Genomic DNA, 19,181 nt, shown 5'->3' with positions numbered 1-19,181 from the left:
TCTCTGGGTGGGGGGGGGGGGGGGGGGCGGGGCATGGGGGCTGTTTTGAAAGTGTTTTGTCCACCAAGCACAGTGTTTTCACTTTGATAGTATGTTAGAGTTTTCAAAAGAATTTTTTATTCTTCCTTATGATAGGTTGAGCAAAAATTGTCCATTTTTTAACAGTGGGTCAGTGGGTGTGCATATGTTGGGGGGAGAACTGATGGAGACGGAGAAGTGGGCGGGCCCTGGGACCATCCTCTCTGCCCCCCCACCCCCAGTGCTATGGCCATGATGGGGAAAACTTGATGTCTGCCTGCCCATTCCCACCTTGCAAAAGACAGAGGAAAGCAAATAGCCCCCAGCCTCCTTGTCCCCAGATATGTCATTGAAAAATCTTCCTGGGCTGCCCCATGGTCTGGACCAAAGGTTTCAAAGCTTTCTCCTGGGACTTGTTTTCTGAGCCTTACCCCTGCTTGGCTTCTCTGACCTACTGTTCCCTGCACACTTCTGAGGTAATGCTAGGTCAGACCAAAGTGGGCCAGTCAGAAACTTCCAGGCTTCTCTGGTGGCAGCTCTTGCAAGGTCTTTTTTACCCTGGATAACTCCTCTATTGCCTAAAATCCTTCCATTTGAGAACCACCTTCAGGCATTCTCAATTCTAAATACCTATTTAAGAACAAACAGAAGGTTCATTTTTCCTCTGAATTATAAAAATATGTAATTGTGTAAAATAGAAAAAGGTAGAACCTTCCCCACCAAAAGTCACAAAATAGCCACACACCCAGTACCTAAAGAGAACCACTGTAGTATTTTGGAGTACTTCTTTGAAGCCTTTAAAAATAAACCTCTGAGTCACAATTATTATTATTATTATTGCTTTATATAGTTGTGATCATTCCATATATAACTTTGATTCTTTTTAACACAAACCATTTCAACGGAAGCATTTTTTTTCATGTTGCTATAAATCCTGGCTCTACAGTGCTATTGGAAATATAATTTTGGACATATTATTAATCTGTCTGTGCCCCAATTTCTTTACCTGCAAAATGGGGATGATACCAATATTTACCTTGCAGGGCTCCTGCAAGGATTCAATGAGACAATGCAGGTTAAAAATCTCTGCTAACAGGGAAATGCAATAAATGTTAGCAATTCATCTATTGCTAGTGTAGATGGTTGATTTCACTTTTCAACGATCATGAATAATGCTATGATGAACACCTCTGTGTCTGGAGCCATGTCCACATTGAGGATTAATTCCTTAGGAAAGATTCCTAGAAACGGAATTGTTAGATCAAAGGGTGAAGACATTCTTAAAGTTCCTATACAGATTGTTATTGACACTCCTGCTGGAAGAGAAAGAATCCTGGTTTGATTTACTCTTCAATTATTTATTTGTTTGTTTATTTCCAGCTTTCTTGAGATACAATCGACCCATAAGTGTAAAGTTTACAATGCGATGCTTTGATACACTTATATATTGCAAAATATTTCCCGCAATATGGTTAGTTAACACATCATCTACCTCACTTAATTACCATTTTGTTGTTGTTATGGAGAATCCTGGTTTTAGGTGTGCATCTCTCCTCTGCAGGAGAGGCCATAGAGCCCCCATCCTCTACCCCAGCACACACAGCTTTAGTGGGCGTGAGTTTAGAAGCCTTCTCTCTCTGAACAAACCTGCCTGCAAGTCTGATAAGACATCTTGGCATCATACAGGGACCTGGGAAGATAACCCTCAGTTGTACTCTTTGAAAAACTGGGGCAAGGATCTTGCCCAAGGTGTGGTGAGGAATAATCAATGGCTGATGGCTGGACTGGACTTTTGTCCTCCTGGTCATAAAAGACCTTTGATTTGCTTGGCCACTTTTGAGTTTCTCAGGAAAAGTGATAACACTAGGCCAAAGTTCATGCCAGTTGGTCAGACTGTCTCCCTCCAGCACCCACAAGGCTGGGGTGAGTGAGGAAGGAATGCAGTCCCATGAGAGCTGGGCCAGGTTCATTGGGGTAGGGGTCATCAGGGTTAGGAGACGCTTCCCCATTGATCCTCCCACACATCACACCACAGGAAATATCTCCATGCTTTGTCAGTCTACCACCCACCTCTGACACAACTGAAGGAGGTCGGTTTGATATACAGTAGACAGAAGACTTAGGATGAGATGAGGCTCAGCCCTGATATGAGGGGACTGGTCAAAGCCACATTTGTTCCTCCTTCCAATACCATCCAGTCACCCACCATTCTGCAGAATGACGGAATCAGCTGTGTGTAGGCACAGCTGGGAAGCCAGACTAGAGGAGAAAAGAGCTATCACACGGGACTTTTGATCGTGGTGAACAATGTAATTCTCCTCTCCATGGCCCACAAAGTCTTCAGTAAAATATACAGGGCCTGGCAGTGCTTTTGGGATCAAGTGTGTTTTTGAAGGGTGAAATGGAATATAGAAACTAGCTTTGATCTATACCCATGAGTATCCAGCCACATCTGAATGTCATAAGATAGGAGAAACAAAAAAAAATTTTTTAAAGATTTTATTTATTTATTCATGAGAGACACACAGAGAGAGGCAGAGACATAGGCAGAGGAAGAAGCAGGCTCCCTGCGGGGAGCTCAATGCAGAACTCAATCCTCAGACTTGGGATCATGCGCTAAGTAGAAGGAAGATGCTCAACCACTGAGCCACCAAGGTGCCCCAGAAGAAAATTTAACGACATAGAAAAATGTTTGCAATATGTTGTTAAAGAAAATTATTGGGTGCAGAAGGAAATGTGCAATTGCAATCCCATTTTGGTCAAAATAGAGAAACATCTGTTTTGTCAAAATGTGAGATTAAAGAATATTTATTTATACATATATATGTTTAATTATTCATGCTTTTAAAAATATTTATTTATTTATTCATTCATTCATTCATTCATGAGAGACAGAGAGAGAGAGAGGCAGAGACATAGGCAGAGGGAGAAGCAGGCTCCCCAGGAGGAGGCCGATGTGGGACTTGATCCGGATCCCAGGATCACGCACTGAGCCAAAGGCAGATGCTCAACCACTGAGCCACCTAGGCATCCCTAATTATTCATGTTTCATATTTTCTCTAATAAACATGTATTAGTTGTAATGTTGAAAATGTGAAATGTTTGATAATATGAGCTGTTCTTACTGTGTTTGGTTGGTAAAGAAACGCTAGAAGTGAAGTAACATTGTCAAGGTCAAGCCAAGACTGAGTGGCCCATTGATTCATGGCCAGTTCTGTGACCTTTCCATTTGACTGGAAGGAAACATCACCCCAGTAGTGCCTTGAGTGCTTTGGACACACAGCATCTGAAAGATCTGATAGACTGGACTATTCTCTCTCCCACTCACTCCCTTTTACTGGATTCCAGGGAAAGATCATTGTCTGGAGAGTGTCAGTGGCTATAAGTACATTCTTTCTCCCATTTCAAAGTATGCTCACCAGGTTTTCTTCTGCACTTCAGGTCAGTAACATGACCCTCAAGCTCTTCTGGGCAGAGAATCATGTCAGCAGGATGGGCTGTGAAGCCTCCTGCAGATTGAGCCAGTAATAATCTGTGACTCATATCTGCAGATAACAATTTTCTATAAAGGTGTCTGTTGAGTGAGAGGGACACACAGAGAGACAGAGACAGAGGGGCAGCAGGGCTACATGCCTAGACTTATAACCCTGGGATTGAAGGGACCCTTCCAGATCACCTGTCTCATTGCATGACCTGGAAATTGAGACTTGCATCACACAAGCCAGCAGTAGGGCCAGGGCCAGAAGTAGCTGGCTTTGTTTCCTGAACATGCCATCCTTTGCTGTCCCTGCTCCTCACCCCAGTGCACAGGGATGCCACAACTCCTCCCTCGCTGATCTTCCTTCCACCTACAGCTATGTCACTGGGGGCCCTATGAACCATGCTGGGGGATTTGCACGTTAATCTGGTTCAATGAGACAGCACAGAAGGATCTTTAGTCGGGAGACTAAAGTGTCAGGCACATGGCAGGTGTTCAGTAAATGATGAGTGAATGAATGAAGGAATGAATGGCTCTTAACTCCTGGATTATTGTTCTTTCTACTGTGCATCAGGCGATCCTGACCATAAACCTAAATTCTATAACCCTAAGTACTCCAAGGCCATCTCTTCCGGGCTTGCACCCAACTCAGGAATCCCCTCTACAGCATGCCTGACAGATATCCATTTGGCCTATCTTTGGAATTCTCCAGGGATAGAGTACTCGCTGCTTCAAAAAGCAATCCATATTAACAAGCAACCACCCAAACAGTAGTTTAAAACTCAGCTATATTGAATTTAATTGATGTAAAATAAAATGCACCAACTTAAGTATATAATTTAATGAGTTTGACAAACATATAGTTATGTAACCACCACCACAATGCCTTTTAGAATATTTCTATCATGTGTGCTCGCTTCGGCAGCACATATACTAAAATTGGAATAATGCAGAGAAGATTAGCATGGCCCCTGCACAAGGATGACATGCAGATTCATGAAGAATATATCTATCATGCCAAAAAGTTTGCTTGTTTTCTTTTGTAGCCATTCCGCTCCCACTGCCACCCCTGGTTTCAGCTTCCTGTCATTATATTTTTGCCTTTTCTAGAATTTCATTTAAGTGGAATTACAGTTGACCCTTGAACAACATGGATTTAAAGCGTGAGGGTTCACTTTTTTTGCAGATTTTTTTTCAATAAATACAGCACAGCACCGTAAACATATTTTCTCTTTCGTATGATTTTCTTTTTTTTTTGTATGATTTTCTTAACACTTTCTTTTCTCTAGCTTACTTTGTGTAAGAATATGGTATACAATACACGTAACATATAAAAAATGTGTTAGTTGACTCTTCACGTTATCAGTAAGGCTTCTGATCAACAAAAAGTTGTTAGTAGTTAAGTTTTGGGAAAGTCCAAAGTCATATGCCGATTTTCAACTACACAAAGAATCGGTGTCCTTAACTTTTGCATTGTTCAAGCAACAGCTGTGCACACTGTTGAATCGTTGAGCCTGGCATATCTCACTTAGTACAATGTATTTGAGATTCATCTATGTTGTTGCATGCATCAGTAGTTTGTTCCTTTCTTTCGCTGAATACTATTCCATTGAATGGATGTCACCATCATTTGTTTATTCATTCAATCGGTTTACTCAACCCACCACTTGGGTTGTTTCCAGCCTTTGGTTGTTGTTAACAAAGGTTCTATGATAATTCACATGTGAATCCTTATGTGCACATATTTTGAAAAGTTTCTCTTGCATAAATACTTAGAATGTGATTTCTGGGTCACGCAGGAGGTGTGTGTTTAACTTTTTTTTTTAAGATTTTATTTATTTATTCATGAGAGACACACACACACACACAGAGAGAGAGAGGCAGAGAGAGAGGCAGAGACAGAGGGAGAAGCAGGCTCCATGCAAGGAGCCCGATGTGGGACTCAATCCAGGGTCTCCAGAATCAGGCCCTGGGCTGAAGGCGGCGCTAAACCACTGAGCCACCCGGGTTGCCCTATGTTTAACTTTAAAAAAAAACTGCCGAGCTATTTTCCAAAGTAGTGTCTTGCATCTGTATCATTTTGCACTCCTGTCAATATTGTACAGGGGTTCCAGTTGCTCCACATTGTGGCAAACACTTGGTCAGTTTTTAAAATTGTAGTCATGGGGCCAGCCCTGGTGGCTCAGCAGTTTAGCGCTGCCTTCAGCCCAGGGCCTGATCCTGGGGACCAGGGCTCGAGTCACACGTCAGGCTCCCTGCATGGAGTCTGCTTCTCCCTCTGCCTGTGTCTCTGCCTCTCTCTCTCTCTGTGTCTCTCATGAATAAATAAATAAAATCTTTAAAAAAAAATAAAATTGTAGTCACGGTAGGGAATGTGTAGTGGTATTGCATTGTAATTGCCACTTGTGGTACCCTGATGACTAGTGATACTGAGCATCTTTCCGTGTGCTTGTTTGCCATACGTAGGAAAACTACGCTAGAAAACTGGCCCAAAGTCACTCAAAAGTAGAGCCAGTCTTTGAACTCAAATCTTGGGACTTTAAGTCCCAATACTGGACAGCCTGGGTGGCTCAGTGGTTTAGTGCTGCCTTCAGCCCAGGATGTGATCCTGGGGTCCCGGGATAGAGTCCCGCGTCAGGCTCTCTGCATGGGGCCTGCTTCTCCCTCTGCCTGTGTCTCTGCCTCTCTCTCTCTCTCTCTCTGTGTGTCTCTCATGAATAAATAAATAAAGTCTTAAAAAAGGAAGTAGATGAGATAGGGAATTCAGGAGAACTTCCATCTCAGCTCTGAACTGTCTTCACAGAGATACAGGCATGTTGTCAATCATCCATCACACAATTATTGAGCACCTACTGTGGACCACATGCTGTGCTGGCTCAGGGGATGGGCATGAACCAGACAGACATGGTCTTTGTTTCACGGACCTTACAGAGTCAGGGCAACACATTCACTTCCTTTCTTCGTGGCAACTTATATAAAAAATATGTATCTACCTGTAAAAGAATTGCTGAGTGATTAGGAAACATCAAAACAGATATATGCAAATTGTATATGTTATAGAATTTTATGTTGATGTCTCATTAAGTTGTCTTTCGATTAAGATATATGAACTTATTAAATATTTGATTATTTCACATGGGTTACCTTGGAGGAATTCCAAGTGCTCATCAAGGGACATTAGGATTGCTATTGTCTTTGAAACTGAGAGCCAGAGCACTAGAAAACTGGCCCAAAGTCACTCAAAAGTAGAGCCAATCTTTGAACTCAAATCTTGGGACTTTTAAGTCCCAATACTGGGCAGCCCGGGTGGCTCGGCGGTTTAGCACCGCCTTCAGCCCAGGGTGTGATCCTGGAGTCCTGGAATCGAGTCCCACGTCAGACTCCCTGCATGGAGCCTGCTTCTCCCTCTGCCTGCGTCTCTGCTTCTCTCTCTGTATCTCTCATGAATAAATAAATAAAACCTTTAAAAGAAAAAAAAAAGTCCTGATACTGCTTTGAATAGTATCTGAGTACCATTGACGTATTTTTAGTATCCTTTTAGAACTAACATACTAACTATAATCAGTTAAAATTAAGGTCCAAAGGGTTATGGTCTGGGTTATTTTCCAAAATTTTCTAAATATCTATTCGAATTCCTCATTTAGCCTGTGAGGCCACAGAGGTCCAGAGGGAACGGCCACAGAGTGAGTCAGAATCTAAGTCCAGGTCTCCTGACTCCGTATTGTTGTTTTATGTAAGTGCTGCCTCTCTGGGCTCACTTATTTGCTTGGTCTGTCTCTGTTTATTTTATTTACTTATTTTTAAAGATTTTATTTACTTATTTGAGAGAGAGAAAAAAAGAGAGAGACCTCCCCAGCAGAAGGAAGGGCAGAGGGAGAAGCAGGCTCCCACTGAGCAGAAAGCAGAAATGCTTTCTCAACAACATCTGATAGTGTCTTTTCTGTCATGATATTTTCACTCTTCTTTATAAAAAGTATAGACATTCGTTTATTTAAAATTTTACAAAGAACCATCACATGGAAAAAATAAGTAAAGGACCAATCCCAGGACCCCGAGATCATGACCTGAGCCAAAGGCAGATGCTTAACTGACTGAGCCACCCAGATGTCCCAGTCTCTGTTTATTTAGTCCATAAACATTTAAAGCAAAAAAAAAAAAAAAAAAAAAAAACATTTAAAGCAGTCTGTGCCGCTGTGGGCAGAGGAGTGAGGGAGGGTGGGGAGAGAGCCTCGAGAAACCTAGATTCTAACCTCAACTCTGCCACTTCCAAGCTGAATGACTCTGGCAAGGAACCTAACCTCTGAGGCTCAGTTTCCTCATCTGTGAAATGGGAATAATAATAATAGCACTGACATTAGAGAGTTGCAGAGAGGCTTCAAACTTCACATGCATGGAAAGCCCTCCCTTAGAGCTATGGATTTTACTATTTGTTGAATAAATGAAGGAATACAAGCACTTAGCTCCCTGCTGAGCTCATAACAGCAATGGATAAATTACACAATGGCCAGCTTTTCTATTTAATAATTGCACTGAAATTATTTTTTATGAAGATTGAATTAAGGGAAATTTTAGTAGAGAACATTTTCACTAAAATCAAAATTCAAATACACTGTTTCATTTCTCCATGTTTTCTTCAAACCTTTATCCCCTTTTGGAACTTGCATTTAAAGTGATTTATTATGAAGAACCTGACAACAGCAAAAAAGAAATCCTTAAAGGTACATTTTTATATAAAACCATGACTCCAAACACTAACACTTTTCATTTCTCCACATTGCCTTCAACTTTTATTCAGAAAACGTTTACTTTGTTGGAATCAGAATGGCTCTGTGTCGCTCTTTTTATTACTTTATTTTTGTTTCAAATTACTTAATAAATAAAGTGGTTTGTGAAATTTATGCTGCTGCTTTCTAATGGTTCCATAAGACCCTGCCCGGTAGAGTTCATCTATCAACCTATCTCAACCCCTGTGGGAAATTTTATGATATTGTCATATCTTATATTTCTCAAAATCACTAAATGTGTACTATGTAATGTTTGAGCATCATCACAACCCTTAGATTAAGTATTAAAATTATCCCACTTTACAGATGAGGAAACTGAGGTTCATATAATTTTAATAATGTACCAAAATTCATACAGCTAGCATTTCAGGAATCAGTCACTGTGTAACAAATTGTCCCCAAATGCAGTGGCTAAGGCAACCATATCAGCTTATTTGTTCATGATTCTGCAATGTGGCCAGGGTTTGGTGAGGTTGGCTCATCTCTGCTCCATGTGGTACTGACTGAAGCAGTTTTACTGGAGCTGGAGGATCCAAGATGGGTTTATTCAAATGCCTGGTGTCTCTTCAGGGGAGATGGAAATGGAGGGGAGCTAGCTGGTTTCTCTCTTTGTGGTCACTAGTCCTCCCAGGTCTCTTTGTTTCCATGCGGTTTGTTTGGCAGGTTGGCTGGACTTCTTTATGGGTGTGTGGCTTCTTAGAGGCTGAAAGCAGAAGCTCCAAGGCATCTTTTTCTTTTTTTATGTTTTATTATTATTTTTTAAAGATTTTATTTATGTATTCATGAGAGACACAGAGAGAGAGAAAGAGAAGCACAGACACAGGCAGAGGGAGAAGCAGACTCCACACAGGGAGCCTGACATGGGCCTCGATCCCAAGTCTCCAGGATCACACCCTGGGCCGAAAGCAAAACTAAACTGCTGAGCCACCCAGGCTGCCCTCCAAGGCATCTTAATGGCTAGGCTGGGAATGGGCACAACACCCTCTCTCTGCTGCATTCTTTTGGTCAAGGCAAGTCACAATGTCAGTCCAGAATCAAGGAGAAGAAAACAGCTCCCACTCCTGCTTGGAGGAGCACCATGCATGCAGAATGGGGGCTGGGGGGGAGGGGGGGACTGCTGGCTGCCATCTTGATAGCTATATTTTATGCATACCCTATGTGCCACAAAAACTGGAGTAAGTAAATTCTCTCCTGAGCCTCAGCTTCCTTATCCATACAACAGGCCTAGCTACCAATTTCAAAGATGTGGATCATCCTTCATTTAACAGCATCCTCCATGTGCCAGGTGCTGTCCTAGGCTCTGGGGGACACTTACAAGTAGACAGGCAATATAATTTCAGAGACTGAATTTAAATCACACAGCGAGAAGGACTCCCTAAGAAAGTGATATTTGGGTCAAGGTGTGAAGAATGGGAGCAAGAGCATAAGGGGAAGTGAGGGTAGAGCATTCTAGGTCAAGGGAACAGCAAATACAAAGGTCTAGAGTCAGGAGATAACACATTACAAGGAATAAAATGGAGCTCATAAGTAGGGTCATGTTCTACAAACTGTGAAGAGCTCCAATAGTAATTATTTTACACAAGAGGGCTTTAAAAGATTCTCAACATTATTATGATCCTTAAGTGATCCTCAAAATGATTCCAAAAACGGTAAGGTGGGGCAGAAAAGTATTATTAATCCTGCTTTACGGAACAAAATATTCTCATGAACTATCTTTGCATATTTTCCCAAAATGGTCCCACTATACTTCTATGCTTAAATTTAATTTCATGTATCACCATTATGTCTTATTACTTTTGATGATGGGAATCTTCTGGGAACTAGAGACATCTTTATAAATCTCTTCCCATTATGATATTTAATTCTGTGGTTAAGTCCTTATGTGTACTGCTTTTGCATCTGTATTCATAAGAGTTATTGCTCAGTAGCTTTCTTATGATGTCTTTGTCTGGTCTTGGTATCAGAGTGATACTGCCCTCATAGAATGAGTTGAGAAGTATTCCTTCCTTTTCTATTTTTTGGAAGAGTTTGTGAAGATTTGGTATGGATTCTTCTTTAAATGTTCGGCAGAATTCACCAGTGAAACCATCTGGGCCTGGGCTTTTCTATGTGGGTAGTTTTTTTATTACTAATTCCAACTCTTTACTTGTTTCAGATCTGTTCAGATGTTTTATTTCTTCTTAAATTAGTTTTAATACTTTGTGTCTTTCCTGGAATTTGATCATTTCACCTGGGTTATAGAATTCCTTGGCGTACAGTTGTTCATAGCATTCACTATAACCCCTTTTATGTCTGTAAGGTAGTAATGTCCCTTCCTTCATATCTTATGTTAATAATTTGAATCTTCTCCCTTTTTTTTTCTAGGTCCATTTAGGTGAAGGTTTGTCTATTTTGTTGGTCTTTTCAAAGAACCAACTATTGGTTGTGATGATTTTCTCTATTGTTCTTTTATTTTGTTAATTTTGGCTCTAAACTTTATTATTTTTGTTTTTCTGCTGGCTTTCAGCTTAGTTTGATTTTCTTTTTCCAGTGTCACAAATCTAAGCCCAGAGGCTTAGATTATGGATTTGAGAACTTCTTTTCTGATAGAGGCATTTAGTGCTTTACATTTCCTTCTCTCTCATGTGCTGTTTTTAACTTCAGGAGTCTGAGGTTCACTCTCACCTTCTCCATTGACCCTGAGAGGTCTAGAGTTAGGAAACCTTTGCTGGGTCCAGATACTGCCACTTGCTAAGTAATCTTGGCAAGTCCTTGCTACTCTTGGGTCTTTGCTGCTGTTGTTTTAAAGACTTTATTTTTTAAGTAATCTCTACACCCAACGTGGGGCTTGAAGTCACAATCCTGACATCAAGAGTTGCATGGTCTACCGACTGAGCCAGCTGGGAGTCCCTGTTTTTCTCATCCTGGACCCACAGCATCTGCAGGGCTCTTCTAGCCTAAATGGTTTAGAGGGCAGGCTCACATTTAGCACATCTTTACAACTTTTTGGAGTGGATATCTGTCATTTCTGTCTACTTCTGACAAAGGCACCTCATTTTCCTTCAGGGAGACCTCTCTGCCCCATATTATATTTAGACCTTTTTGTGTGTGCCCTGGACCCTTCTGGCAGTCTACAGAAAGAAGTCCATGGACTCCTCTTCAGCTGGGTTTTTTTTAAAAAAGGTTTTATTTATTTATTTGAGTGAGTGAGAGAGAGAGAGAGAGAGTGCACATTAGTGGGGGGAGGGGCAAAGGGAGGGGAGAAGCAGACCCTCTGCTGAGCAGGGAGCCCAACAACCTTGGGATGACCTGGGGCTGAGTATCAGGACTGCGGGATCATGACCTGAGCCGAAGGCATATGCTTAACCAGCTGAGCCACATAGGCACCCCCAGATGGATTTTTTTTAATGCATACTGTAGACTGCTTATGATTTAAAAGAAGTCAATTATATATATTTTAAATTATTTTTTTAAGTAGGCGCCACACCCAGCATCCAATGTGAGGCTTGAACTCATGACCCTGAGATCAAGACCTGAGCTGAAATCAAGGGTTGGACGTTCAATTGATGGAGCCACCCAGTACCCCTAAAGGAAGTCAATTATATTGAAATAGTTCTCAAAAAAAAAAAAAAAAGTTCTCAAATGATTAGAAAAACAAACATTTGGCATAGTATTATTTATATATACTTATTTATTTGAGAAAGAGGGAGAGCACAAGCATGAGGTGGAAGGGGCAGAGGCAGAAGGAGAAACAGACTCCTTGGCTGAGCAGGAACCCCATGCAGGCCTCAGTCCCAGCACCCTGAGATTATGATCTGAGCCGAATGTAGAAACTTAACCAACTAAGCCACCCAGACACCCCTATATCCTTCTTTATTAGCACATTAAATAACAAGATCTAGTTGGTCTGATACCTATCATATTTGAAATAGTGATGAACATAAATGAAAGTTTGAGATACTAATGACAACTGTGATGTGGTGTGAAATATTCATACTGGTGACAAAGTTACAGGTACTTTTAATGCTACTGTGATTTGTTTGCTATATTCATAACAGAAGGAAATACTAAATTTCAGTTAGAGGTCAGTAAAACGAAAGATATAATTTTTTCCTATGCAAATTAATGGTCCCTTGTTAAGAAATCTTTGTTTAGAAACAGCTTGACTCCCAGATTCAGATGTAAGCATGTAACCCAGTACCGGCCAATCAGAACAGAGACTGGCTTAGCGATAGGCATTTAAGCCAAACTAATTGAATCAGAGTGAATCTTGGACCTTTGCTGGAAGACTGGGACAGTTTCTTCTGCTGGATTTGCTAAAGAAGATTGGGTCCAGGCCTGGATCAAACACACCTTGCCTTCATCGAGCAGATCCTGCTTTAGAATGAAGCCAACACAGAGAAAAGCAGAGCTGAGAAATGAACACTCACAACTTCCTGGCAACATTCCTCCCATGAATGTGTTAATTACGGAAGCCAATACATTATCTGTTAAAGCTGGTTTGAGTAGGGTTTTCTGTTCATTGAAATCAAAGCGGTCATAACTAATACAGTCCCATAAAGCTCAGCAGAGTGTCTGGCACAAAGTAGGTGGCTCATGAAGGAATGATGAATGAATTTCAAACAATGTGGCAACATGATTAATATTATTTACTAAATTCATCTATACAGATCTGTGTATTAAAAGATGAGGGATCTGGGCAGCCCAGGTGGCTCAGCGGTTTAGCGCCGCCTTCAGCCCAGGGAGTGGTCCTGGAGACCCAGAATCGAGTCCTGTCCCAGGTCAGCCTCCCTGCATGGAGCCTCCCTCCCCCTCTGCCTTTGTCTCTGCCTCTCTCTCTCTCTCTCTGTCTCTCACGAATAAATAAATAAAATCTTTAAAGAAAAAAAAAAAGATGAGGGATCTACTTAAAGTAAGCATTCTTACAGGCTTTAGTTGGCTGAATGAATGAAAGAACTCATCCTTTGCTGTTACTTCCTATTTTTAGTTATTTTTTTAGTTATTTTTATTTTTTATTTATTTTTTATTTTTAGTTTTATATATTCTTCAGAGACATAACCAGGGCCATATACCGCCTGGAGAAGACAAATCTACAGTCATGATGGGCCACAGTGACAAATCAAGTCTGTGCCCCACTCACCCTGGGGAATACCATGCAGTGATATAAAGGAATAAGGCAGATCTACATATGCTGATATGGAAGCAGCTCTAGACACATTAAGAAGGAAATTACAAAACAGTAATTACAGGAAGATTCCATTTTCATTAAAAACAAAATCTCCCAAGCAAAACTTTGAGTTTCTCTGTGAACATAGTAAGTGTATAAATCAAAGAAAAAAGTCTCGAAGGCCACTCATGAAACACTAACAGTGGGCACCTCTGGGGAGAGAGTGGTATTGCGTGGGGGTAGTCATAGTCATAGAAATGTCCTTTCTGTTGTTTCCATTTTTTATACAGGGATAATAATTGTGTGTCACTTGTGTAATTTAATTTATAGGGGCTCCCGGGTAGCTCAGTTGGTTAGGCTTCTGACTCTTGATTTTGGCTCAGGTCATGATCTCACGGGGGTGGGGGGTGGGGGGATGGAGCCCGTTGTTGGGCTCTGCTCCCAGCATGGAGTCTGCTTAAGATTCTCTCTCTCCTTTTCCCTCTGCCCTTCCCCGTCCTTCTCTAAAAAAATAAAAAGTAAAAAAATAATAAGTTGTAGTGAAAAAATAATAAAACAACTCTGACAGAACCTGGAATATTCCCTTTTAATCTGTCCCCCACCCCCACCCCGAGATGTCTGTCAGTATTCTGAGGGAAACTGAAGATAGCAGGGCTGTGCCCGTGATACTCTGCTGTGCCCAGGACGCCCCGCTGCGCCCAGGACGCTGTGCCGGTGACGCCCCGCTGCGCCCAGGACGCTCTGCTGCGCCCAGGACGCTTTGCTGCACCCAGGATGCTGTGCCCAGGACGCCTCGCTGTGCCCAGGACGCTCTGCTGCGCCCAGGATGCTGTGCCCATGACACCATGCTCAGGACGCCCTGCTGCGCCCAGGACGCTGTGCCCAGGACACCCCGCTGTGCCCAGGATGCTGTACCCAGGATGCTCAGCTGCGCCCAGGACGCTGTGCCCAGGATGCTGTACCCAGGATGCTCAGCTGCGCCCAGGACGCTGTGCCCAGGACGCTGTGCCCAGGACGCTGTGCTGCGCTCAGGATGCCCCGCTGAGCCCAATATGCTGTGCCCATGACGCTCCACTGCGCCCAGGATGCTGTGCCCAGGACGCCCCGCTGCGCCCAGGATGCTGTGCCCAGGACGTTCTGCTGCGCCCAGGCAGGACGCTGTGCTGCGCTCAGGATGCCCCGCAGAGCCCAATATGCTGTGCCCATGACGCCCCACTGCGCCCAGGATGCTGTGCCCATGACGCCCCGCTTCGCCCAGGACGCTGTGCCCAGGACGTTCTGCTGAGCCCAGGACGCTGTGCCCGTGACGCCCCGCTGCGCCCAGGATGCTCTGCTGCGCCTAGGCTGCTGTGCCCATGACACCGTGCTCAGGATGCCCCGCTGTGCCCAGGATGCTGTACCCAGGACGCTCAGCTGCGCCCAGGTGCTGTGCCCATGACTCCTCGCTGCGCCCAGGACGTTCTGCTGCTCCCAGGATGCTGTGCCCATGACACCGCGCTCAGGACGCCCTGCTGCGCCCATGATGCTGTGCCCATGATGCTGTGCCCGTGACGCCCTGCTGTGCCCAGGATGCTGTACCCTGGGCGCTCAGCTGCGCCCAGGACGCCGTGTCCAGGACGCTCCGCTGCACCCAGGATGCTGTGCCCAGGACACCCGGCTGCGCCCAGGATGCTGTGCCCATGACACCGTGCCCAGGAAGCCCCGCTGCGCCCAGGACGCTGTGCGATGCTCTGCTCCACCCATGACGCTCTGCTGCGCCCAGGACGCTGTCCCCATGATCTCTGCAGTGACCATGATGCTGTGCCCGTGATGCCACACTGTACCCTCTCTACCTTGTCATGCCTGTGAGGCCGTGCCCTTTCCCTGGAACTCTGTGGTTCTGGCTGCTCCAGGAGCCAAGGAGATTCCACCCATATAAAACCTTCCTGGGGTGGCCTACTGACCTGGATTCTCTTCTCAGTATCCTGACTCCAACTGCCTCTGCTGCCAAACTACACATGGCCCAGATGATTTCTCCCGCAAATGGGAGAGGGAATCCGAGCATCTCACAGTCAGGGCAAAGGCCTCGGGGGAGATGCCCATCCAATAAATGTTTGGGATGGCCAATGCAGTGCAGATGGCCCATTGTGCAGAATGGGAATCTGAGGCTTAGAGTAGGGAAGAGATTCATCCAAATGTGAGTTTAGTGCCAGAGTGAGACTGACCTGGCTCTCAGTGCAGAGCTCATTTTAGGGAGGGTGCTAAAAGTTCCACCATCATGGCTCTCCTTTAGGTAGAGACCTTGTCTCCAAAATGTCCTTGTCACAATGCACATTTGTTACTTAAAGAACACATTCAGCACTCGGCAACCTAGTTTCCCAGAGGAGCTGGTTTTTTAGCGTAGAAAGCAGATAGCAAGTTGCATTTTATTTATTATAAAAACAAAATTGTAGGGACGCCTGGGTGGCTCAGCGGTTTAGCGCCTGCCTTCCACCCAGGGCGTCATCCTGGAGTCCCGGGATTGAGTCTCACATTGGGCTCCCTGTATGGAGTCTGCTTCTCCCTCTGCCTGTGTCTCTGCTTCTCTCTCTGTGTGTCTCTGATGAATAAATAAATAAAGTCTTAAAACAAATAAAATTTTAAAAATTAAAAAAAACAAAATTGTAACAGCACAAATGAAAATGTTAAAATAAATTATTTCTGCCATCCTCATTCTGTTTCATGTGTTTGGATTTCTTATGTCACTCTAACATATGTACATTACATGTGCATTTATGCATAGAGCTATAATCATTTCATAAACATTTTTATAGCCTTGTGTCACTTAATATTATACATTTTCCCTATGTTTTCCACATAGCCTTCTTCTGCCTTCTACAGAGTATTTCATCACGTAAATAAACTGTATTTACATAAGGACATCTTCATTGCTCTTATAAAATATTTCAAACACACAGAAAAGCATAGGAACAATAAACTACACAAGTTAACAAAGATTGACACTTTAAAAATATTTTTGGGACTTTTTTCAAGAAAATAAACCATTTCAGGTACAGTCGGAGTGCTCTTCTGTACAATGGACCCTAATCTCCCAGGACAGGCTACATAACTTGCAAGGCCCAGGACAAAGTGAAAATTCAGGGACTTTTCTTGAAAAATCATGAGTTTTGAGACAGCGACAGCAGAGCATTCAACCAAACATAGGGTCTTTCTAAGCGAGTGGCCCAGTGTGACTGCATGTGTCGTACACCCTGAAGCCAGCCTCGATGCCTTCTCTCCTCTCACTTTCCTAAAAGTGATCTGTGTCTTTGCTGTCCCATGTTTATGCTTTTACTTAGTATACATATATGGACCGACATTATGGAGTATTACTTTCTGTATTTTAAAATATTATCTAGGGATCCCTGGGTGGCTCAGTGGTTTAGTGCTGCCTTCCGCCCAGGGCGTGATCCTGGAGTCCCGGGATCGAGTCCCACGTCAGGCTCCCAGCATGGAGCCTGCTTCTCCCTCTGCCTGTGTCTCTGCCTCTCTCTTCCTCTCTGTGTGTATCTCATGAATGGATAAATAAAATCTTTAAAAAAATATATATTATCTAAGTGGCATCATACTACATCCCTAGGCTGCTTGTCTCACTTATTGTTTTTGTGATTAATCTGTGTGGATTCATGAAGGTGTTTTTGATTTTCACTATCGTCTAATACTCCACTATGTGATCTCACCACCATTCTTTTTTTTTTTTTAATTTTAGAGTCTTCTTTTTACCACAATTACCAATGCTGCAGTGAGCATCCTTGGACAGTTAGTTCTTTGTGTACGCGTGAGCTTTTGTCTACTCTCGGTGAGGGGTGTGGGATTGAATGTTCTGGCTTACTCCATGTTGAGGTTATTTCCAGTTTTTTGCTTGGCATCAATCTGTTCCCCTTTACATGTCTCCACTTGGATGACCCACAGACTTACGATACCCCCATTAGGAGACTTCCCTCTGAGTTGCTTCTCCTCTAAGACCCACCATCCACTGAAGTCAGAAACTGGGTGGCCTGTAATTTCCCCACCATTTCCTACCTATGACCAAAGCCTATTGACTCTCAGTCTACAATCTGGTTTTAGCCCATCCACTCCTTCATATCCCTCTTGTTACTTTCATTGTCTTGGCTCAGGCCCCCAGCTCTGCCTGGGGTCTCCTCCCAGCCTATCCTGTCTCCAGCCTCCCGGTGTGTTAAAGAACTTATTAAACCCTAGTGAATTGCATGTTGACATCTCTTCCCTGCATGTTGTGGAGAGCAGAGGTGTGAGTTATACAAGAGCAAAGACTGTATCATGGTTTCCATTTGTGCAGCCATAGCACAGTGCCTGGCACCTGGCAGCTTCTAAAAATATTTGATAAATCAAAGTATGTAAACATCGTGCTCTAGTTTTCCCATCTTTTGAATCAGATCCCTAGGATAAATTCCCAGAAGGACTATTATTGATGACTTAAGATAATGAACCTAACACTCAAAGTCCTTCGTAAGTGAACTTGATCCACACAAAATTCTAGGTCAGGTAAGATAAGACAAGCCTCGCCAAGGAGTCATTTTCACAAGGTCCCAAAGCCAGTAAGTGACAGAGTGTAAAGAACAGGTCCTTGGGTCTTGCCATCTACTTGCCTTATTTGATAGGGTTCCTAAATTTAGATGGTGCCCTTTAATGTTGGGTGACTGTTGCTTTAAATGCTGCTGTTCTGGTACACACATAACAACCTGGTGGAATTTACACCTCTGCAAAAACAAAACAAATCAAAATAACCCTCACATTTATGAGCCTTTGTTTCAACATCTATCAAATGGGCACAAGGATCTTTTAGCTCTATGGGCAGATGAGGAGGAAGCACTTTTCTATCCCTCCTCTGATCCATCTTTCCCATGATCTATGCATGGTCATTTACAAGACTAAGGAGGGTGAATGAAAGACAGCCTTTGGGATGCCTGGGCTGCTCAGTGGGTTAAGCGCCTGCTTTTGGCTCAGGTCATGATTCCATCCTCATCCAGTTTCATGTGTTTGGATTTCTCATGTCACTCTAACATATGTACATTACATGTGCATTTATGCATAGAGCTATAATCATTTCATAAACATGTTTATAGCCTTGTTTCACTTAATATACATTTTCCCTATATGTTTTCCACATAGCCTTCTTCTGCCTTCTACAGAGTCCTGGGATTCCAAGATCCTGGGATGGAACCTCGTATTGGGCTCCCTGCTCAGTGGGGAGCCTGCTTCTTCCTCTCCCTCTACTCCCCCCACCCCAACTCTTGCTCTCTGTCTCTCTCTCAATAAATAAAAGTCTTAGAAAGAAAGGCAGGTAGCCCTTGCATATGGAGAGACAGCAGTAGCTGACAATACCTTGGCTGTTTAATGTCCCTCACCGGCTGACCTAGAAGCCCTTTCTTTAATCACTGTAGCATATGAAAGAGAGGTCTGCTAAATGTAGCCCCAAAATGTACTGCGGGTTCATAGGCTAACCCTGCAGGAAGAAGACGGCATTGACCAACACCAGAAATGCCTTGCTTATGATGGATATTTGAGTGTCAAAGACCCCTCACCCCCAACGCTGAGACCTGAGGATGACACCATCTAGGTGGGGTCTTTCCAAAGGCTCAGCCCTGAGGAGAAGCCACCTGAGCATGACACACACTGGAAGCCCTGGCTTCCAGTCCCAGCTCTGCCACTGAAGGGCTGGGTGGCCTTGGCCGCATTCTCCTACCTGTACAGTGAGGCGGGTAGATAACATGCTCTC

At 43.4% G+C, this 19,181-nt stretch overlaps 1 long non-coding RNA gene and 1 other non-coding gene across 2 annotated transcripts in view; both read left to right on the top strand.

Annotated features, from left to right (window-relative positions):
- Nucleotides 1–16,117, top strand: part of LOC112651554 (uncharacterized) — a 45,761-nt gene extending 29,644 nt beyond the window's left edge. The window contains exons 6-7 of the long non-coding RNA XR_007410321.1: nucleotides 13,293–13,573; nucleotides 14,041–16,117. This is a non-coding gene — a long non-coding RNA (uncharacterized LOC112651554). The remainder of the gene's footprint in view (nucleotides 1–13,292; nucleotides 13,574–14,040) is intronic.
- LOC112652073 (U6 spliceosomal RNA) lies at nucleotides 4,406–4,512 on the top strand. Its single transcript, XR_003131225.1, has one exon. It is a non-coding gene; the product is annotated as a U6 spliceosomal RNA (small nuclear RNA).
- Nucleotides 16,118–19,181: the final 3,064 nt, after the last annotated feature.

Source organism: Canis lupus, chromosome 4 (assembly GCF_003254725.2).
Source record: "Canis lupus dingo isolate Sandy chromosome 4, ASM325472v2, whole genome shotgun sequence".
NCBI classification, from domain to species: domain Eukaryota; kingdom Metazoa; phylum Chordata; class Mammalia; order Carnivora; family Canidae; genus Canis; species Canis lupus.
This window is presented reverse-complemented; position numbering and strand designations above follow the sequence as displayed.